At 43.3% G+C, this 24383-nt stretch overlaps 1 protein-coding gene across 3 annotated transcripts in view; it reads left to right on the top strand.

Moving 5' to 3' along the window:
- SNCAIP (synuclein alpha interacting protein) overlaps nt 1-24383 on the top strand; it is a 283312-nt gene that overhangs the window by 83365 nt on the left and 175564 nt on the right. The window contains exon 2 of one of the 3 annotated variants that reach the window (XM_075600976.1): nt 4637-4714. The exons of the other annotated variants lie outside the window; for them this stretch is intronic. The gene's annotated coding sequence lies outside the window, so the exon portion shown is untranslated. The remainder of the gene's footprint in view (nt 1-4636; nt 4715-24383) is intronic. 3 annotated transcript variants of the gene reach the window in all.

The raw sequence follows: 24383 nt of genomic DNA, 5'->3' as shown, positions 1-24383 counted from the left end.
CATGTATATGCAATTGAAAAAGCAGACTGTCTCTGTGGTAGAATATTAGTTATAGAACACTGACATTCTGAATGAAAAGCTTCTGTGTTAAAATGAATCGGGTTACATTCGCCTTAAAGCACTCCAGCGGCAGTGGGGTACATTCGGCCACCGCACAATCTAACTAAGAAATATGCTTCTTTGTATGAGTTACAGTTATGTTGCAATATGGAACCATGTTTATGGTTTAGAAGCAAAAGGTGGCACTGTGTGCTCATTTACATGTAATTTCCCAGAATATCTTGCTGCAGTGGAAGTGCTGTGTGCTGGGTGAAAGGCGGGGTTGCAGACCTGTCTAAGAAATGCAAATGAGCATACAGTAATATTTCCATTTGATATATATATATATAGTCATATAAAGTCAATGAAAAAATAGTTTGCATTCACAGTTTCTCAGTGAAGGCAGATGTTCGTCCCATATATAAATGCATAAACGAGGTGACCAGGAGGATCCAGGTAACAAAGACCTGTAGGCTCCCCTTTTCCCGACTACTTCGAGTCAAAAGGATTACCAGTAACCCGGATGAAGTAGAGTCAGCACTTTTGGATATGGCGCTCCGTTTCCGCGAGAGGGGCTACAATTCCAGTGATATACATGATGCGTTCATAAAAGTGAGGCAGATTGATAGAGAGAGACTCTTGGAACCACAAGCTAAGAACCCTGTACAGGATCGCTGTCACTTTGTCAGCACCTTCTCGACAGCCTCTGGGTTCATCAAGCGCAGCATTCGCAAAAATTGGCATATTTTGTCAAGTGACAGTAGAATCGGTAATATCTGCAAGGATCCCCCTCTGCTGTGTTACAAACATGGGCGTAACTTGGGTGACATGTTGACGCAATCGGATCCAGTTAATAAATATGCTAAGACCAAGAACTGGCTCTGCAGAAAACCAGGAGTTTATCGGTGCCATGGATGTACTAATTGCAGCTTTTTGCAAACTGGCACCAGTTTGGCACAAACTGCGAAACACATTTTGTAATTTATATGATTAGATGTCCCTGCGGCCTCCATTACATTGGGAAAACTTCAGGATGCTCAAAGAACGCCTCGCAATACATCGCTCTACTAATAGAAAAACACTATTAAGTCCTGACAATACCGAGTTCACGTGCCTTCCTGTGGCCAGAAATTTGAAGTTACTTAAGCATCCCTTGGCAACCATGCGCTGCATGCCCTTTTTCCATGTGCCTCCACTGCATTGAGGAGGCGACAGGAACAAAATCCTGTTGCAACAAGAGGCCAGATTAATCTATGAGTTAAGACCTATGGCACCGCTCAGTTTGAAAGAAGATCTCAAGCTTGGTTGCTTTTTATAAATGGTCCATTTGCCCTGCTCTGCTTTTCTTCCATTACCCCCTTTTCCCTATGTTTCCTTCACTTTCCTTCACATATTGCACTTCCATGGTGTTCCCATCCCTATCCTTCTGTGGGACTACGATGTCCAACCTTCTGTATATGGTACCCCCATGATTACAATTTTGTTAACATATTTATATTATTATGCATTTGCCTTTTATTATGCATTTGCCATTTTTTGGCCGTTTCTTTTGCGGTTAACCTTTTTAGTTGGACATTGATGTCTCTTTTTTTCTCATTCAGCTATTCTGTGTTTTCCGTCCTGTCAGGAGTCCCAGGCTCTACAGTATTTTTCTAAAACTTGGGTTTTGCCATTAGAACGTTGAGTCCGCCCACGCATGCGCAGTCAGTGTGCGCACGCGTCCCTGCGGTTGCTAGGAACGCGATCGGGACTCTCCTCAGCAGGACTATTCAGTACTAGCAGCTGGGTATCGGCACCTGTGCAGTGCCTGATGCATGTGCGTTCTTTCTCAGCATGCCCGGCAACCGCTCAGAGGTTGCTAGGGACGCCGTCGGATCCCTGCATTGCGCATTGCTATGGACATGGTGGCGCACTTGTGACATTTGCATATTCATGATGCCCACGCGCAGAGCTGCTCTCATTGGATGGTCTGGCTGTCAGTATCTTCATCTGCCTCTCATTGGTCTCCTGGCCAGAGTAGGAGGTGCTTTCACAGCTGTAGTCTGATTTTTGTGGTTTTATTGATTGTTTGCATTGGGTGCTGGTGTGTTTTTAGTCACTGGTGGGGGTATATTAAGATGTCTACATTAGTCACTGCTTGCACTGCCCTGAGGAAGGTCCCACTCTGAGGACCGAAACGTTGGCTGCCTCGTGTTGTTAATAAACTTTGTTTATTCATCTAAACTGCGATGTGCTGTCTCTTTGTTACCTGGATCCTCCTGGTCACCTCATGTATGTGTATATATATATATATATATATATTTATATATATTAATAGACAATACCGTTCTGTGACTAACGAAATGCTTTTATTTGCGCGAGCTTTCGAGATACACTGATCTCTACATCAATATATATATATATATATATATATATATATATATATATATATATATATATATATATATATATATATATATAGCAACTGTAAATATTACTGTATGTTCATTTGCATGTCTTAGACAGGTCTGCAACCCTGTCTTTCCCCATTGTCACCCAGCATACAGCACTTCCACTGCAGGAAGGGATTCTGGGAAATGACATGCAAATGAGCACTCAGTGCCACCTTTTGTCTCAAGCTCGTATTACACAAGCCAATCCTCAAGCCAATGCATGCTGTTTTAAACACAGCTTTTAAACAGAGGCTGGGATGAGATGAAAAGCCATTAGACCTACTCACATACATGTTTCAACCTTGATGGGTATCATCAGTGTGAGGCTGGTCTTAATGGCTAGCAGGTTTGAGACTAGACTAGGTCATCACCACTGTCATTAAGGTTATGGTGGGTAAAAAAAGTGACAAAAACCCTCCACAGTAAAGCATAAAGCAACTGTAAATATTACTGTATGTTCATTTGCATGTCTTAGACAGGTCTGCAACCCTGTCTTTCCCCATTGTCACCCAGCATACAGCACTTCCACTGCAGCAAGGGATTCTGGGAAATGGCATGCAAATGAGCACTCAGTGCCACCTTTTGTCTCAAGCTCGTATTACACAAGCCAATCCTCAAGCCAATGCATGCTGTTTTAAACACAGCTTTTAAACAGAGGCTGGGATGAGATGCAAAGCCATTAGACCTACTCACATACATGTTTCAACCTTGATGGGTATCATCAGTGTGAGGCTGGTCTTAATGGCTAGCAGGTTTGAGACTAGACTAGGTAATCACCACTGTCATTAAGGTTATGGTGGATAAAAAAAGTGACAAAAACCCTCCACAGTAAAGCATAAAGCAACTGTAAATATTACTGTATGTTCATTTGCATGTCTTAGACAGGTCTGCAACCCTGTCTTTCCCCATTGTCACCCAGCATACAGCACTTCCACTGCAGCAAGGGATTCTGGGAAATGACATTATATTTTATGTACATATATTTTAGGACCAAACAAATCAACACTTTTATAGCCATGTGAAGGTTGCAATGGATTTGAGTTCTCCATTGTTTTCATAGCAAGACATTTAGATGTCATTTTTGCTACAAAGCCAAATGACTATTAAAGAAGTTGCAATGCAATTTTCAGGTTTAAGATTAGTGTCACATTTGAAACTTGGCAACCCAGATCTGATTTTTGTTTGGCCAAACTATGATACAAAAAGAAAGTAGTTCATTTTGCCAATACAAATTACAAAAATGTGTGACACCAATTTTTTAGATTTTATTGCAATTGATAGAGATTTTTTTTTTTGGGGGGGGATATCACTTTAAATCCAGAGGAGTAAGTGAACTAATGCATTGCTGACAGTAAAAGTATTAACATGACCAGAACCATTTTGGATAAGACTTTGAGGACCCTGATGTGTGTAACTGCACCCACTCAGACTAAGATGAAAACTGAAAATCTGTATCAGATCTTTAAGCACGAAGGAAAGGTGGATTATGCTAAAAAGCCTGACGTTTTCCATTTAGAAAAGGCAAGTTTAACTTTTGCAGACAGCTACAAAATCTGTTTGCAGTCACGTGCCTCCTACTGTAAGTAGCAATCTTTAGAAAATAACATTTTGCTTAGTGAAGCTTGGACGTGGTTACTGCATCATAATACAATGTTTTTAAATGAGATGACATCAGACTTTAGCAAGAGGGAAGATTAAACAGAAAAGAAAGTTGCAGATCAATGAGCAATGGAGCAGTGAAGCAGAACAAAGAAGCAGACGGAAGGCATTTGATGAATGCAATACTTTTAATCAAGTAAAACAGTTATTTACAGCAGATATGGACTGCTTAGCCCACAAAACTGCCCATTCTTTTTAGTTACTAGAAGTCTAAAATACTATAAAAACACTGACCCTACCTGATTACCTCTCTCTCCCTTATATCTACAGTATCACTTACATATGTATATTTCTGGATTCTGTTTCAGTACTTACTCTGTGGACCTCTACTGGGATGCTGTTTAAGCAGAACATTTTCCTTAGAAAAGTGTTTCCTTACAGACACTTGCCTGTGTCAGAGTGATTTTTTTATGGGGCCATACACCACTGGTCATTTTGCCTATATTATAACCTATAGGGGAGTCCTTGACCAAAGTAGTGATTTTGCACTTGTTTTTTTTTTGCAGGGAGTTTTGAAAAGTCTGTACGAAGGATGATCATTGTAGCAAACACAAAATAACCACAGATCCAAAATCTTCTTCCTGGTAATGCAATGTAAAATATTCCAAACCCTCTCAATATTCTCTTGATTATCTTACATTGTCAAAGAAGCAGTTACTATCACAATTATTGCAACGATACCTAGTGTAGCTGCATTAACGTTTAAATAGATGGGTTCAGGTTGGACGCTAGAACAGCCGTGGGCGTAATTCTCAGAATGAGTATTACCTCCATAGTAAAGGTAAGTATGATACTGGCTTTAGCCAGATTTTAATTGCACTACCCACAAGCTCATGCTTTATTTAACCCCTGCAGGGCTTTTACACTTTTTTCACCAGTCCATGGGACAACTATTATATATATATATATATATATATATATATATATATATATATATATATATATATATATATATATATATATATTATATATATTATATATTATATATAATATATCTATATAATATATATATCTATCTATCTATATATACCATAATACTGAGTTAAGTTATGGTGAGTAAAAAAAGTGACAAAAACCCTCCACAGGAAAGCAAATATGCAAATACAACTGTATGCTCTTCTGCATGTCTTAGTAAGGTCTGCAACCCCGCCTTTCCCCATTATCACCCAGCATACAGCACTTCCACTGCAGCAAGGGATTCTGGGAAATGACATGCAAATGAGCACACAGTGTCATTTTTTGCCTCAAAAACCATTTTAACATGGTTCCCTATAGGCTTAAGCTTGCTGCATGGTCACAGCTTTGAGCACAGCCAGGGTTAAGGTGCATACCCAGAAAACCACCCACAGACAGCTGTTTCGACCTTGATGGGTCTCATCAGTGTGGGGTTGATTTTAACTGGGTATGCATGAGAGGCTATGGGATATCCTCCCCAGCAAACTAACACATTTCTCTACAATCCAAACAATTTTTATTGCTCTGATGGTTGTGTCAGTTATGAAAGGTTTGAAGGTGGATTGGGTGAGTTTTTCAAAGAAGACAAGATAAAGATGTCTGGGAAATCTCAATGTAACATTCCTCAGTGCCAGTAAAAAAAATTAAAGAGGGGGCTCATGACTTGGTTTCTAAAATGTGAATTATACAACAAATGAAAGTAAAAGTAGTATCTACAATTATTTGGGAATATACACATATTACATAGTCTTACAGTAATTTCAACCTGATAATAATATTTTAACAATGAATGTATTATCAGACATCAACAAAATTGTTGATGACAAAATAGCGATATTTTGTGAGACGGACGTCTTGCTAATGTTTTTTTTTGCTCTCGAGCCAAACATTTTTTTTTGACTTGTACTTTATATTATATTTTTGTTGGAGAAGGTGGAAGAAGTAAACCAAAGGTGTGCAGCTGCTTTTTAAGTAATCTCCAGAGACTTTGTACTGTATTTAGTAATTCATACAGTATTTTAGGAATAAGACCATCATGTTATTTATCCGTAACATCTGTTTGAACTTTAGAGAGGGAAATCAGACATCTGTGCTGTAAACTTAGCTTCAGTTTAGACAAACATTGTAATATTATCATTATTATTTCGTAGACGTTCCTTCAAAATCTTTTAAAGTTACGCTCAGTTATTCTTAAAGTAGCAGAAGTTTTCTTAGCAGAAGTTTCTTAACATGGCGTCTGAAGAGTTTGTATCAGTACTATATCTGTCACAGGATAATGTGCCAATGTAAAAATATTCTGTTGTATTCTCGCCTCGTTCTCAGTTGCATTCAAATTCCTGTGATTAAAAAAAAAGCTTCAGGCAAACCAAAATAAGAAAAACTAAAAGAATGCCTTTTTTATTTCCAGTATATGCACAGGGCCACACTTTCGGGTCCCAGGGTTACCCTGTGCATCAATATTAGTGCCACCTAGTGACATTTTTGAGTAAAATGTTAAACTCAGACATTACTCAAGGAGCGCAATAATCTTAATTTTCATTTTTTCGACTTAGTTGACCAAGTTTCTTTAACCCTTGCAGTGCAGAGCAATGTGTTGCTTGCCCCTCTGGCTTCGGAAGGGTTAAACGTTGGTTTTAAATGACTGCAAAGTTATGTTTGGATGTTAAAAAGTAGCATGCATACTTTTTCTGTAACTCAGAAGAAATTAAAGCAACAAAACATGTGAAATCTTATATATATATATTTTTTAAATTAGATATTCTGCTCTGTAGTATTCGATAATAGTGACTATTTTTTTAAATTCATTTATAGTTAAATTCAACTCTCTATGCCATTTTAATGAGTTTTAAAGCTTCCTTTGATTTTTATAGCAGGTTTTAGCCCACCTCCCAAGCAGTGCAAGATCTTTGCAACACTTTCCTGTTTGTGATCATTTGTTGCCAATATTCCCAGCAGTTTGAGCTGTAAACTGTAACATTAGATAATGTTACCTTAGTAATATAAGGATACATTGTAGCTGTTCAGTAACACTGACTGCAAAATTGATTGGAACTGAAAGGCATCCATTTATGATATTTACAGAATTATAACAGGAGCACCAAATGATTTGCCATACTTACTTGTAAGTATGTAGAATTATACATTGTCACATGCTTTACAAATACAAACATGTAACAAAGAAAGGAGAAAAAAAGGGCGGGGGAGAATCTAGTATTGCTGGTTTAAGTTGACGTATATAACACAAAATCACTGACTGGTTACCTAGTACTCGGGTAGTGTTGAGTATTAATAGAATGGACTTTTGGCTTAAACATGTTAATATAATACATAGATAAAATATGCATAAGTGTTGCGTATGAACGTCACTAAACATTGAGTTTATAAGCTATCAGTAATGTCCCAGCTCTAAATTGTAAGCCTAATGTAGTCTATTGTATCCGTCAGTATCTATTGTATCAGTCTGCGCCCACTTGCACTTATTTTGTATGTCATTCTGTTTATTGCATATTCGCAATTCATACTACACAACAGAATATGTTGGCGCTTTATAAATAAATGATATCGATATAATAACTCAGTAGGTGCAGTAAGAAGCAGCATTCATTCTCTCTTCTCCTTTTAGAAGAGATACGTACCCAGGGCTCTTTTCAGCAGCATAATAGCCCATGAAACTGCAGGAAAGAATTCTTTATAAATCATGAGGCAGGTAAACCATGTAATATTAATGATCTTCTGTATTATTAATTGCATTGAAGTTTTATGTTTCAGTCATTTTGGAATCTCAATGAGAACAACTTTTCCACTAGTATTACATTTCTTAGCTAGCTCAACAGCAATTCATGTTTGGGGCAGGGAAGGAGGGAGGAGATCCTCCCAGTGCCCTGTAAATGCTGCTTTATAACAAGGTGAACTTCTATAATGACAAGAATTCCCCATCTCCAGAATGTCTTTTCAACCCATGTGCAGAGCTGTGCATTATAGATCCCTCGTGCACTTGGGGAGTGCATGAAACCGTTTAATCTTTAAAAGTGATGTGAAGGACATAATTAATACTGCAATTTTACATTCATTATTCTCCTTAACCCCTTCCCACGGGAGAGGGGGAAAAAAATCACAAGTAATAATGCGTCTGCCTGCAATCTTGGCTTAAATGGAGGTCACGCAGTCGGTTCCTGCTGCTAGGTCCGACTCATCTATGAAAGTAAAGACTGGCAGGAAAGCTAAAACTCATCCCAAGGTAAAAGGCACCTTCAGCGTCGTTTCACATCTTGCTCCCATGGGAAAAGCCGGCGCCAGTGTTTTGGTGCCCTTTAATATTCAAAGGCGGCTGAAGCTTAAATCAATAGAATCCTTGAACTTCAATGCTGGGATTTATTGTAGTGCATTATTTCATTGGAGAGTGTAGCACAGTTTGAGTTTTAGTTACACACTTTCCCTAAATGTAGGGGTGTGGTTCTACATATTTGATAGTCGAAGACTAAATTGGTTGTTGTTTTTGGCTTGATTTGTTTTACTCTAGTTACATATTTTTATGTGAAATACTCCTATAATTTTCTATTTTGTTGTAAAAAATGATGTCAACTAATTTTGTGCTGCTTAAAAATTAGTAGGATGTTGGTTATTAACTTTTTGAAGAAGTTCCATATTCTTGAGTGTCCTGGCAATAAGACATCTGTTAAGTAGGAATACACTTTCATCTTTAGCTTTCTTTCCTCTCCCCCCTCCTTTTAGGTTTATACTGTATGTGGATGAAGGTTAGCACACTCTAGTAATACCATGGGAATTGCCCTAAGAAACCACCAATGCAGGGTTAAGGGTGTAGACAAGTACATAGCCAATATTGTAAACCAGCACGGGATCTTCAAATATCATACCAATTTAGATACCAGGGTCCTGAACCCCAATAATAACCTCGCAGCTTTTTAATATGAGTATCGGATTTTAAACTCCCCTTTGGTCACTACAGCTTTTTAAACACTTTGAAGATGTAGCCAGAAATTGTATGCAGTAGACACAGTATGCATTGCATATTTATGTTTAGATATTGTTGTGCTGTTTGCAGTTCATCATTTGGGACTTAATAAAACTAAAAAAAATCTTGATATGATACAAATATAAAAGTGGTAGATATTGTGTTACATTATTTAGTACTTTCATGCTATTTCAAGTTCTGAGAATGTTCCTAAGTGAGACTGCACTTTTTCAGTTCAGGGTTACATGAGGAAATGCACTTGCTGCAATATAAATCAGTACTGAGAATGATATGATAAATATACAGAATAAGGGGCACATGTATAGAGGCAAAAGTGTAGAAATTCTGGGGCAAAAAAATCTGCACATGTACAGCATCAAAGAAAGAATTTAATAGAAAATCAATAGGATTTATTCTTTAATATGAACAGTACTGTATGGTGCCGTTTTTGTCCCACAATGACACCATGTTTGCCTTGATACATAAACTCCTGAATGCAGTTCCTATTCAGTTGAGGATACAGTCAAACTTTCACATTAAAGCTGCAGACCAAGCAATAGCCTACAGGTATGGTTTTGTTTTTTAATAAATCAGTTCTGTACTATGAGAAAATACTTGTAGCATTTTTTTTAAACAACTCTGAATGACCTTTTTAATGTAGTATAATGTAACAAGCATTTTTGGTTTCTATAGCAACCATTTATACAGTCACATCCCCTTCCTCTTCTGAAAGACTGCCTAGTCACATGATATTCCCCACAGAACTTTGCATCTAGGTCCTCTTCTGCTGTTCTCACAGCCATTTAGTAATCCCCGAGCCGAATCTTCGCTGATCGATTGCAGGAAAACGGAGCGATCAGCAATTTAACTAATTACTTATTGTGTGAATTGTATTGATGCACATATTAAAGGGGGAGGGGAAATAAAACTTTTAAAAAAACATGGCAGCTTGGACTGCTGCTTTAAAGTGTGTCCTCACACACTACAGTCTGCTTTGAAGTTTTTTTCTTTTTTATATTAAATTGCTGTATCTTGGTTATTATTCCTGTACATTGTAATGTGCAGCTTTTTCTGTGTTTGTGGATAAAAATACTGTCTGATGAGCCCTTTTGATCTCCAGCTTTATGGCTCTGCAAAGCGTGGGGATTAGGAATAGATTTTGTGGGAAAGTTGTGTGCTCACAGCTCTGTCCAGCAGTCAGATGCTTTAAGAGCAGGTGTTCCGGAAAACAGATTACACCACAAATATGACGGGTGAAATGTTCATAAAATAGTAATTAACATTGTAGCCCATTTACGAAATAATTCTGCTTAGCGGTATTGTTAACCCTATGTGCCTATTACTGATTTTATGTAAGTATCCCGAAACAATGATGATAAATGGTAATACCATCTACTGTCTAAGGGGTTTACAACACCATGCAGAACACATGATTAACTCACAGGTCACATAAAGAGAAACAATTGATGAATTGTCAAGCCTTTTATCTCCTAGAAATTAAAAGTTCCAGTTCTAATAATGTTTTACACATTTGTTTTCAATCCAAACATTTTTACTCGGGACACTGATAAAGGCCCAACTATGGCTACACATGTGCCTTCTTATTATCGTAGATTGCCTAAAACGGCCCATATTAGGAAAATGGGCATGAATGTAATGCTCCTCCCAAGGGAGAAAGAAACGATGCACCGCCGGAATAACTCGTGCAGAGGCTGAGAGATGTGACTGTAAAAATACTTTATTGCAGCATAGTAGAGCTCTGGCAGATCCTCTGACACGTTTCAGCCACGGAGGCCTTTGTCAAAGAGCCCCCGTGGCTGAAACACGTCAGAGGATCTGCCAGAGCTCCACTATGCTGCAATAAAGTCTTTTTACAGTCACATCTCTCAGCCTCTGCACGAGTTATTCCGGCGGTGCATCGATTCTTTCTCCCTTGGGAGGAGCATCACATTCACGCGAGACGTCATCGGTAGCACGCCAGGTTGCTGACAACACAGCCGGATCAAGATCTTATCCAGTTCCCTTTACCTGTTGCGACAGAGCAGTCGCACTTGGGATCGTGGCAAAGAAGAACGGAAGAACCCTTGGACTTTTGTGGGGATACCGCTGGGCCCTCCTGCTAACCGTGAGCTCTGTGATTTAAATGCTTCATTGCATACTTGCCAGTCTATCACAAACAGACATTAACTATCTCACGTTTGATACTCCTGGAGGCTAGCCCATAACTCGGTCACTCCCCCCTCTCCATTATATATTCTATGATGCTGTGCAGTTTCCTTGCATTTCTCTGAGCGCCGGATTTGTGAACTTTCTTGTTCACTATACAACTAGGAAAATGGGCAGACTAGATTGGCCCGAGTGGTTTGTATCTGCCATTAACTTTTATTATTCTACGTAACTAAAAGACATAAAAAGCAATCACTTTCTCTGTGTCTGTGGCGGTAGGGAGGGTTTGGCCCGGGGTTAACGGGGTTACCCCCCAAGGGCCCCCCTCTAACGTCGCCAGGGAGACAAGGGGTTAACTGGGCTGAGGCCCAGAACTGTGACTTAACCCTTGCTAAATAACATGAAAATGCTTATTCCCCTGTGTAAATGATGTTGTTGCTGGATCAGGGTCTGCATAACCCACCCACTGGGACTTAAGGGGTTAATGAGCTACAGTTTAAGAAAATTCCACTGTATTATGTCCTTTAAGGAAATCTGGACTTCAAAGGGTTAATTGAAGTTGAATGTGAAAAGAGAAGGTTTTAGAACCCCACATGATAGATGCAGATGGGGGAATGCAAGCTTTTGCCTAAATATTGGTTCTCTGTGTTTTAAAACTGCCCTGCAGTTGGCTTGTCCTGGGATTTAAACCCAGGTTGGTGACAAAAGGCAGTGCTGAATAAACAGTTACCTGAAAACTGGTATTTTGGTAACGGAGTAAGCCAGGACCCTGAGCCTTGGGGTACAGCCTCCGGGTCACCCCCCAAGTACACACATATTAAAAATATAACTTTGTCATAAGAGGGACATATATTTTTGATAAAGTGACTTTTTGCAGTTTTTGAAATACACAGGCAGAATGCTAATGGTGTGCTAATGTACAGGCAGAATGCCTGTCTTTGTAATGTGTAAGGAACCAAATGGTGCCTCATATGAGTATTCACTGTAAGTGTATATCAACAGAGAGGTGTGATATATCGCCCTGATCAATAGGTAACTGACCTAATTGGTTATGCGAAAAGCCAAAAGCCCACTTCAAAAGGTTTTATTGATGGGGCCAGGGGGGGGGGGCTACCCCCAACAGGATATCAAAAGTGAGTAACTTTATTAAATATAAGAATACTATGAGATGTCCTTGGCTGAAAAGGATAAGAATTACATATGTGTATCCGTTGGATGTAGCCCATCGTTTTGAGGCTAAACATTGTACATTTACCTGTTACGAAATGCTAGATATTAATATCTCTATTAATGTTCATATTACAATGTAATTTTTGGTCTTCCTGCGAGCGTCAGGTGTCACCGGCCGTATTAATATATCTCACCTGACTGTGTGTATAACGGAACCGGATATTTTAATACGTTTATATTTTATGCTTAATAGTGTATCTTAAGGTATGGACAAAGACCCAGAGGAAATTCTTTTGGGCCATAAGGTAGCAGATGGCCCTGGGGACGCCGCTATGTCTAGGATTTAAGTGCTGTTCAAAGAGTTTTATCACCCTCACTGTTTATCCGAAGCCCAAACCAGGGCAGGTCTTACGTGTTCCAGTTAACACCTTTCAACAAAGGTTTTCCTGCCAGAACTCCAAATGGTGGACTGGCTGGCATTCCTGATGTAAATGTGAGGCTTCAGAAATGAGACCCCCAGAGTTCTACTGCGCATGTGCCAACTAGCAGGGGGGCATGGGTCAGAATGCTTTCCCACGTTAGTGAGTGGCTGGAGGTAATTGTAAACCAATCCCCTGTGCTTAAGGTTAAGAATAGGAGAAAGGTTTATAAACTGCTGTACACCCATATATCTTTTGTCTTCGTTTGCTGATATGGTTACCTGATACCACCTGAATGGTTTCCTGATTGCTGAGAAGAAATGCCATGCAATGTCTTGGGCTGATTGCTGCATGAAACTGCCAGTACAGCTGGGACTGTTTTCATTATTTTCATCTTTTAATTAAGTGTCTATATTTTGCCTGTTATTTGTACATATTTGCTGTGTTCACCTTTATCAAGGAATAAAATCACTTTATTATATCTTAAGTCTCGTCCCAGTTCAAACCCAGGTATATATATATATTTATATATATAGTTTTGGTGTACAATTACAGCCTGTCGCAAGCTACCGTGACAAGCTTGTAATTAACTGGTGGCAGCGGCGGGATCGAACTGGACCTGGATTACAGTATTCTGCGAGGTACTGTGATCCAGTGGGAACTTGATGGTAATTGCAAGTTCCTGGGACTAAAGATATTGAACACACAGTGTACAACATATAACACAAGATATGGCACCTCCTCACTGTTCCCCTACTTGTGAGAAGCATTTCCTCCAGAACAAAAGTGCCGGCCATCCGTCTGACTGGAGCCAGGCACTGAGACCGGAGGAGTGCATCAAGTCGGCGCGGGGAGCAGCAGCCAGCAAGGCTGAGAGAGAGACAGCAATCGGTGAGCATGAAACCCGGCAGGCTGAGCAAAGATCCACAGCTGCAGCTGCTGTAACCATCAGACATGTGGAGGGAGCGGGTGGTCTTGCACCAGGAGAGGTATTGGCCGTTGCGGCGGCCAGTCCATTTTACCCAGAATTGCTGGCCCTGATGTTTGCGCAGGGAGAGATGTCCCCGGCTGAGCGGCTCGAGCAGCTGAAGCTGGCGATGATCCGACCCACTTATCCCCTCCCAGAGCCCGGCGCTCAAGCCTCTCCGCTCTGGACTCCGTTGCCCCTTGCTGGGGTTAGTCCACCGGCGGCGGAGAAGCTCTGGAATGAGCCCGGCGCTCAAGCCTCTCCGCTCTGGACTCCGTTGCCCCTTGCTGGGGTTAGTCCACCGGTGGCGGAGAAGCACCGGCAGCTGCTGCGGCACTGCCAACAAACGGGCCACAATAATGCCCAGTGCCCTGACCGTGCGCGGTCAGGCGAAGAAGCCCCTCAGGGCCAACACTCACGAGCTGCGGAAAAGATGACCCAGTTAGCGGCATCCTCTGATGGCTCCCGCCCAGCCGGGGCGACAACCCTCCTCGGGACGTCTCCTGGAGAACCTGGACGGGCTGCATCAGCAACAGTGGCGGAGAGCAGCGGCCATCCACCTGATCCCGGCGGAGAACCAGCGGCGGCGGCAGAGAAGACGCTGCCACTCCGGCATCCTGCCGGCGGCAGTTTTATTCGGGGGAGGGACAGGGGTTGCGGGAGGGGGTTATTTTACCAAGTTTGCATGGAGCTGTGTTCCTCCACAAAGACCTGGGACCCTTGTCCTGCACCGTTTTACCTGTACCCAACCCGGGCGCTGTTGCGGCAGTGGCCCGGTGCTGCCCAGCCCAGATGGGGCCGGCGGCGGCCGCTCCAGTCCCCCTGCAATTGGGACCAACGAAGGCGGCGGTCTCTGCGGGGACCAGCAAGGTAAGCCAGACCAAGTCGCAGACTGACTCTGACTTATGTTTCCCTATGACTGTACCCTGTTGTTTCACTCTAGGGGTGACTGGGGGGTGGCAGGAGATAGGGGCACCAGGGGAGGGGAAGGAAGGGCAGCTGGTAGGGCAGTCAGGATTCCCCATTACCTTGGCGGGGCAGCAAGGGGACTCTCAGTTAAGAGCCCCACTGTTGCAGCCTTGCTCTGGGCTGGAGGTATCAGGGGTTGTGGCAAAGTTAGACCACCCCCAGATTACCTGCCAGCCAGGAGCTAAGGTGGGTGCATCTGCACCAGCAACCCTGAGCTCATCCCCGGTAATGGGGAGACAGTGTCAGGGAGATGGCCTCACTCAGGTGTCCCTAGGATCCAGGTTAGGATTAGCTAGGGAGAAACGGAGTGCGGGGAGGCTGCAGGTAGGTAGCCCGCATCAGTTACCAGTGGAGGGGAAGGAAGGGCAGCTTGTAGGGCCGCCAGGCTTCCCCATTACCTGGGCAGAGCAGCAAGGGGACTCTCAGTTAAGAGCCCCACTGTTGCAGCCTTGCTATGGGCTGGAGGTATCAGGGGTTGTGGCAAAGTTAGACCACCCCCAGATTACCTGCCAGCCAGGAGCTAAGGTGGGTGCATCTGCACCAGCAACCCTGAGCTCACCTCCGGTAATGGGGGCACAGCTTCAGGGAGAGGGGCTAGCCCCGTTAGAACCCAGCTCTAGGGTAGGATTGCCTGGGAGAGGGTTGGGTGGGCCAGTGGGAACCGGGGAGGGAAGGCAGCAAGTGAGCCAGCCAGTTTTCCCCGTTGCCCTGGCAAAGCCTCAGGGGGTGTCTCAGATCAGCAACCCCCTGTTGCAGCCTTGCTATGGGCTGGAGGTACCAGGGGTTGTGGCACAGTTAGACCACCCCCAGATTACCTGCCAGCCAGGAGCTAAGGTGGGTGCATCTGGAGAGATGCCCCTGGGCTCATCCCCGGTAATGGAGAGACAGTGTCAGGGAGATGGCCTCACTCAGGTGTCCCTAGGGTCCAGGCTAGGATTAGCTAGGGAGAAGCGGAGTGAGGGGAGGCTGCAGGTAGGTAGCCAGCAGCAGATCTCAGTGAGAGAAGGAGGGCTAGTGGTAGCCAGGGAGGGAAAGCATCAGGTAGTGACGCTAGAGTTTCCCGTTACCCTGGCAGAGCCCCAGGGGGTTTCTCAGATCAGCAACCCCCTGTTGCAGCCTAGCTATGGGCTGGGGGTATCCGGGGCAGTGGCAGGCTTGTGCCACCCCAGGGATACCTGCCAGCCAAGCGCTAAGGCGGTTGCATCTGGAGAGGTGCCCCTGAGCTCATCCCTGGTAAGGGGGAGACAAGTTCAGGGAGGTAGGTGCACTCAGGTAGTTCCAGGGTCTAGGGTAGGATTGCCCAGGGAAAAGAGGAGTGCAGGTGGGCTGCAGGGAGGTAAGCAGCAGGCTGAGGTGCTGGGCCTAGGGGAGGCTAGGCAGGGAGGCACCGTGGAGCAGGGGGAGATAGGAGGTCAGTGGGGTGTCAGGCAGCTGGCAGAAGCTAGGGATGGGCTAGGTAGGCAGAAAGTCCCTTGCTATGACGGGCCAGGAGTGACCCCCCTGACAGATTCCCCCGGGTCCCCAAAGGAAGGGCTGTGGGTAGATAGGCAGCCAGGGAGGAGAGTCAGGAGTATAGCGGAGCAGCTACGGGTGGGCACAGAGCCAGGGCAGGTAGGGTCCCTACAGAATAGTGACATAACCCTGTCCCAGACTTGGTTGACAGGAAAGCGATGGTCTGTGCTATATAGCTGGTCTCCTGCTGGGGCAGAGGGAGGCAAAGGAGAATGCCCGGCTTTGCAGGAACTGGACTTTACAATCCACTGTGTACCGGTCAATGCTGGAGGACAATTTTGCCAGGCCAATCCCTCAGGACGTATTGAGTGCGTCAAGAGCGCCAGTGGTATCCCAGGGCCATGGGGAGGCCGCTGGGGTACCAGGGGCCCTTGAGCAGGGGAGGTGTGGCGGTAGGGAGGGTTTGGCCCGGGGTTAACGGGGTTACCCCCCAAGGGCCCCCCTCTAACGTCGCCAGGGAGACAAGGGGTTAACTGGGCTGAGGCCCAGAACTGTGACTTAACCCTTGCTAAATAACATGAAAATGCTTATTCCCCTGTGTAAATGATGTTGTTGCTGGATCAGGGTCTGCATAACCCACCCACTGGGACTTAAGGGGTTAATGAGCTACAGTTTAAGAAAATTCCACTGTATTATGTCCTTTAAGGAAATCTGGACTTCAAAGGGTTAATTGAAGTTGAATGTGAAAAGAGAAGGTTTTAGAACCCCACATGATAGATGCAGATGGGGGAATGCAAGCTTTTGCCTAAATATTGGTTCTCTGTGTTTTAAAACTGCCCTGCAGTTGGTTTGTCCTGGGATTTAAACCCAGGTTGGTGACAAAAGGCAGTGCTGAATAAACAGTTACCTGAAAACTGGTATTTTGGTAACGGAGTAAGCCAGGACCCTGAGCCTTGGGGTACAGGCTCCGGGTCACCCCCCAAGTACACACATATTAAAAATATAACTTTGTCATAAGAGGGACATATATTTTTGATAAAGTGACTTTTTGCAGTTTTTGAAATACACAGGCAGAATGCTAATGGTGTGCTAATGTACAGGCAGAATGCCTGTCTTTGTAATGCGTAAGGAACCAAATGGTGCCTCATATGAGTATTCACTGTAAGTGTATATCAACAGAGAGGTGTGATATATCGCCCTGATCAATAGGTAACTGACCTAATTGGTTATGCGAAAAGCCAAAAGCCCACTTCAAAAGGTTTTATTGATGGGGCCAGGGGGGGGGGGGGGGCTACCCCCAACAGGATATCAAAAGTGAGTAACTTTATTAAATATAAGAATACTATGAGATGTCCTTGGCTGAAAAGGATAAGAATTACATATGTGTATCCGTTGGATGTAGCCCATCGTTTTGAGGCTAAACATTGTACATTTACCTGTTACGAAATGCTAGATATTAATATCTCTATTAATGTTCATATTACAATGTAATTTTTGGTCTTCCTGCGAGCGTCAGGTGTCACCGGCCGTATTAATATATCTCACCTGACTGTGTGTATAACGGAACCGGATATTTTAATACGTTTATATTTTATGCTTAATAGTGTATCTTAAGGTATGGACAAAGACCCAGAGGAAATTCTTTTGGGCCATAAGGTAGCAGATGGCCCTGGGGACGCCGCTATGTCTAGGATTTAAGTGCTGTTCAAAGAGTTTTATCACCCTCACTGTTTATCCGAAGCCCAAACCAGGGCAGGTCTTACGTGTTCCAGTTAACACCTTTCAACAAAGGTTTTCCTGCCAGAACTCCAAATGGTGGACTGGCTGGCATTCCTGATGTAAATGTGGGGCTTCAGAAATGAGACCCCCAGAGTTCTACTGCGCATGTGCCAACTAGCAGGGGGGCATGGGTCAGAATGCTTTCCCACGTTAGTGAGTGGCTGGAGGTAATTGTAAACCAATCCCCTGTGCTTAAGGTTAAGAATAGAAGGAGAAAGGTTTATAAACTGCTGTCCACCCATATATCTTTTGTCTTCGTTTGCTGATATGGTTACCTGATACCACCTGAATGGTTTCCTGATTGCTGAGAAGAAATGCCATGCAATGTCTTGGGCTGATTGCTGCATGAAACTGCCAGTCCAGCTGGGACTGTTTTCATTATTTTCATCTTTTAAGTAAGTGTCTATATTTTGCCTGTTATTTGTACATATTTGCTGTGTTCACCTTTATCAAGGAATAAAATCACTTTATTATATCTTAAGTCTCGTCCCAGTTCAAACCCAGGTATATATATATATATTTATATATATAGTTTTGGTGTACAATTACAGCCTGTCGCAAGCTACCGTGACAGTGTCTTTTTAGTTTTTATGCTTTGAAATATAAATCTGATGCTAAATGCCATGCTAACATTTAAAATATGTGTAGAGGGCTATCCAGTTGCTTACATCTTAGACAATATCAACCGGGGCTCAGTAACCTAATTATTTTAATGAACTTTGTACTTTCACATGGGACACTCTTATGTTTTCAAACGTGTTTAAAACGTGAGGATCTTATACTATAAACAGCTAGATTACAAAGGATTAACACCTGCGCTACCAGAAGTGATTATAACTGCATGTAGGACCACCTGAAAATGAAGGAGTAATGCAGATTTAGCTAAGAAATGCTGTAATGTGCTTCTGTTAACACTGGTAGTGCATTGTGCATTATCCTCAAGAATACTGAACTTTTAGTATAAAATTGTTGTCTGTTTGCCTTTGTGTAGTGCTGTCTGTCATACGGTACAGGCGAATTTAGCAGCAGGATATATTTTAGACTGACAGCTTCTACAGCTGCTTTTCACGGATGGAATGAATGTTCACATTTAAAAAGTGGACAGAGTAATCATGGTAGTAAGTAATAGTAACAGAGGTGGTAAGAAATTTGATATATAGAGGTGTAGATATACTGTAGCTAACTATCATAGAAGAAGAGCATGTTCTCCAATTACTGTCCTAAATTCATCCTCCCATCCGACCCTTACTTTGGGTCATAATCATCATCTTAGTCTTTTGATATCCCTTTTTTATCCATTAGAGTAGGGGTGCGCAAACTGGGGGGCACGAGATTTTTGTTTTTTGGGTGGAGGGCCACAGCGGTTACAGAGGTTAAATTAAATGCCGGAGAGCGCACGAGGCCTCTGTAACTTACCTTGGCTTTGGGAGATGCGTCGCCATGGCAACATGGCATCAAATGACTGGTCACATGACCCTTTCGTGTCATTTGACACCGCGTCGCCATGGCAACGCACTTCATATGACGCAGCGGGGTCGTGTGGTTCCTAGGTAAGGGTGGCCGCAAGCACTGGGGATGAGCAGGCAGGGGGAGCGGTGCACCCCAGCAGTAGAGAACCATCTATGTCCAATGATGGTCCTTTTTTTTTTTTACCTCAAACATTTTAGATGTAATATATTAAAAGGCATACAGTGATTGTTGCAGAAATAAATGATTACAAAATGACATACAGAACATCATGATCCAGGTTGTTATTTGTAATGCGGGTGTGTATTAATTCTGACATTTATGGACATACACCTTGCTGGTTTGAATGGGACTGCCAGGGACCCCCGCTGTGTGAAATGTCACAGAAATGTTGCTGCATTACTGGGGTATTGCGCCAAATTTTCCCAGGCAAGTGTTCGGATACTCGTGGCTGCATCAGTAGTGTCAAACAGATCAAATACAAAGGAATAAAATAGAAAGACCTCAACCTTACCAATTCTTCTGTTGTGAACAGGCACCTCAACTGTACTGTAGTAGTTTTTTCCCCATGGGCAGGAAATAAGAGATCCACATAAGCGCAGTATTTTACCCCAAGATTAATCTGATTGTGTGGCTCAAGCGCCAATTCATATTCCACAATTCTTTCCTCTGTGACAGACTCCAGATTCCTTGATAGGGCTGTGTCCTGTCAGCTATTTGTCATATTTCTTTGGCCAGGGACACAGGGAATGACTGGATATCTGAGTGAGGGGAATTCTTTCATTTATAATGTAATCAAGAAGTATAAAATACTTGATAACTCTCTCCTAGTAGTTAACAGATTCATGTTACCCACCTACTCATACCGAGCGTGTACGTATTAAATATAATAGACTCCTTTGTAACATTAAGGGGGAAAGTCATCTGCTATCAATTTTTACATTATGACGACAGTGTACATTCATATTTTACAAACATATATGACGTTACCAAACATTGTGCAGAACATGAAGGTTTAGCCATGAACTTTCAACTTTTTAGGACACAGCCCCCCATACAATGCACAACTTAAAAATACAAATGGCAAGAAGGTTAACTCCTTGCTTGCTATACAGCACCCCAAAATGTATGTGACATTCCTCATAAAAATGGCCACTATTTGGAATCTAGTCAGGTTTGTTGTACAATTTCAGTATTCCTGAGATGGTTCTCTAGCATCAAGTAAAGGAAGCTTTCCACTGTCCAGCTATGGCCACCCACCCTTAATTATGAGCAAAAACTTAAGGCTCCATGACCCCCAAACCCTCTTCACAAAGAAAAGTGAGGTGCTGGTATTTTAGAAGTAATATATATACTGTATGTATGCATGTGTGGTGTGTGTGTGTATGTATATGTACACCTCTGTAAGAGACGTGTTCAGAGGTACATATAATGGAGACCTATTGGGGATAAATTACAGTATATCTTGGCTTTATTGAGCCTGTTCCTTAATGCTGGCAAAATATACAAAAACACAAAATAACAAACGCCTATCCCTGTGTAAGGGCAAACTTACTTCCCCAGTCCCTTTCTTCAAGGCTGGAGGGATAATCCCATTACCACCCTATTCCCCAAAGTCTCAAGCGTTACCTTAAAGCAGGTGGCACTTCATGTCAGTCTCTGGTAGGTTCCTGGGTCCCCTGTGTCCAGGAATATAAGTCTCTGGGTGTCTTGATCTCAGCAGAGCCTTTCTGCTCAAGACCTCTATGTGCAGGCTTCCCTGCTTTCCTCTTGTCAGCACCCTTGTGTACTGAGGAAAAATCTCCTTCCTGTTTCTGGGAACTGGCTTTTTCACAGAGCTGTGATTAGGCAGGGGGAGTGGTTGATTGCAGGTGTGCAATTAACCAGCACACTGCTGGATTAGAGGCAAGCCTGTTAACAGGGATAAGACCTTGTTACATACCTCCCCTGTTTGTGGGAAGCTCGGGCTTACCATGGCCAAAGCCCATCCTTTCACTCTCATTCGAGATATCTCTGTGACTTGAATGAGAGTGGATGGAGGAAGAGAACCCTCAGTCCCGCTGGGATTGGAGCCCTTTCTCCAGTTTATTTGTGTCTCCTCCCGAAGGTGCTTGAGATCAGCACTCCTCAGTCGCTCGAGGAGAACTTTTTCCAAGTAAAGTCTTTTTACTGAGTGCGTGGGCATGAGATTTCCCTTGTGTCGGCGCTCCTCTTTTTGTAGGCAGATTGTATGGCGACAGTTGCAGAGCGTTTGAGAGTAACCCTTTGAGTTTTCCGCTCTTGAAGCTGTCCTTCTGCACTCTTTCCACTCCATGGTGTTGCCAGTTCAGCTTCTTTGGGATTGAGTTGCAATTCCACCTCCACTGCCAGAGAATGTCCCATCTTTTCAGCTTCATCCACTAAGGATTCTTGTGGTTTTGATTCTGCACGTATACCTTTTTTTGTTGCCTGTTGGGTGGCTGAAGGTTTAGCTAGTGCTTGTTTAGGTGGTTCAGACTTTGCAACCTTGTTTTTTAGGTGAGCGGTGTTCCCAGCTCTCACTATACCCTTTTTCCTTTGGGTTTTTGTGGCTGTGGGCTACTGATGCTTGGTCAGGGTCAATACTTGTCCGTGAAGTACTGTAATCTCATCCACGAGAGATCCCATTTTTTGGAGTGCGTCTTGCAAGTCTCTTCTCAGAGAATTTATCTGCGCACTTTGCTTTCTCTGAGCTTGTATCAGTGTCTCCTTCATATTCTGGAGCTCTGTAATTGTTGTCGTCAAGGTTGCTGCTGCGTCTGTTTTCTCCTTGGTGTACTGACTCAAGGGGATGGAACAGGCTCTCTGTCTCTCCAGTTCTTGTTCCAGTTTCTGGGCCTTCTCCCGCTCCCTCGCATACAGAGTCACCTGGTATCGAAGCTTCACCTCCAACGATGCTCTGGTGACATGCAGCGTGGCCTTTAGCTCCTCATACTGCTCTTTGGGGACACACTGGGTATTCAGACATTCCTGCAGCGCTTGTATGTCTTTAGCAGCCTGCAGATTTTCTTCCTGCAGAGTTTGCTGCTTCTCCTCGGCATTATGGAGGTGTGTATGCAGACCTTGTAGTTGGTTCTGAAGTCGGTGCTCTGCTTCAACCTTTTCACCTTCCAGAAGTTTCTTTATTTTTTCCAGCTCATGGAGCTTTTCATTCTTTCCATTGACGTGGTCTGTCAACTCAGAATTTTCTTTATCTAGTCTTAAATTTTCTCTTTTTCTAGTCTCTGTAATATTCAGGGCCTCCTTGTAGTCCGTCTTCCATTTTCGCACCTCTGCTTGGAGACTGACTGTCTCCTGGCGTGAGACTTCCATCTCTAGGTTGAGGGTCCGAAGCTCCTTCTGAGAGACATTGAGATCTTTATTAAGATTGACAATAGTTTTTTTTAGAATTGTCCAGCTCCTCAGCGAGACTGTGAAGTTCCTTTTTGGAGACTTCCAGTTTTTTGCGGCAGCTGCCGATCTCGTGGTGTGAGGCATTCAGTTCTATGCGGAGAGTGTGAACCTCATTCTGAGAGAGTTCCACCTCTCTATGGCACTTGAAAACCTCTTGCTGAAAGACTGTAATCTCTTTCAGTGACTCCTCATATTTCTGCTTCAGATTAGCAATCAGTCTATCAGATTTGCTCTTTTTTTCATCCATGGTGGTAATAGTAGCGTTTGCTGTATCTAGATCTGTCCTTAGATCCTCCAAGTCGGTCCCGGATTCAGAGTACATTGTGTGAACAGTCCTCTATAGCTCAGCATTATCTTCCTTCTCCAGTTTCAATTGTTCCCGGAGCAGATCACAGTCACACCTGGCAATTTTCAGGGCATCTTCAGGGCTGGTCAAGGGATCGTCACTCATTGGTTCCGGCTCCGCTTCCCTGGTATGGTTGGTTGAGGGTTTCTCACTACTAGCACCGGACAGACACTTCTTTGTGGTACACGACTTCTGCCTTGGGCCCTCTGGATATTCGGTCATCCGTGGGACGAATTCTCCATTTTTTCTAGGCTGCAAGGCATCTCAGACCCCCTTTTCCTCCACGGGATCTGCAGATGTGTCTGTTCCTTCCATGTTAAGTGAAGACCCTTTTTTCTTTTCTTTTTCTGCCTTTTTGTTTTTGACGACTCCGTCTCATCAGGGATACTGGGGTCTCCATCTTTATTTGAAACTTTAGCAGCTTCACTGTATCCGCCATGTTTTCCTTGCAGTTGCGTTAGGTGGCATAAATATTCAGCGATCTGCTGTTCCCGCTCTTCCTCCTGCCGATCACATTCGTCATCATAGAGAGCGGTCTTTTCGGTTCGTACCGAGTTCAGGCACCCCCACCATTCTTGGGGTGTTTTGTTGGTTTGATTCGCTTCGGGTTCCCTGTAAGAGATGTCTTCCTCCTTATCGGACTGGAAGGGCCACTCTTCCGTGGGGTAGGGTTCATAACAGGAACGCCGCATCTTGTCCTCCATTTTAGGGCGACCAGGTGTATTTTTCTTGCTGACCTCAGGAGGCGCTATTGCAGCTGTTGCCACTGTTTTTGCTAGAACCCCAAATTGTGGTAGACCTACAGGTGGGCATATTTTGCTTGTAGAGGTCGCAGCTCTCACAGGCATCTCTGTAGACTTTTTCTTCCGTTGGGTAAGTTTTACAATATTAGCAGTACTGTGCATGCATTCACTCTCATCGTCTTAATAAGGCCTGAAGGGACACTGCTCTGTGGGGTGGGGTTCTTTATACAGGAAAACATTTTCTTCCCCATTTCTGTATTTGACTTCAGCTGGGCGGCCATTTTAAATTCCTAGAATCAGTACCTTGCGTCGGTTACCGTCTGTAAAAGTTTTCCTGTTTCAGCACAGTCTTGCATCAAATTTCACACTTTTCTGCATATACTCCATTCACAGCTGGTAGTCCTATGTGGTGTGGTAGCCTTTACTTTCAGAATCAG

Source organism: Ascaphus truei, chromosome 1, assembly GCF_040206685.1.
Source record: "Ascaphus truei isolate aAscTru1 chromosome 1, aAscTru1.hap1, whole genome shotgun sequence".
NCBI lineage: Eukaryota > Metazoa > Chordata > Amphibia > Anura > Ascaphidae > Ascaphus > Ascaphus truei.
Note: the sequence above shows the minus strand (reverse complement) of the source record. Positions and strands in the feature narration are given on the sequence as shown.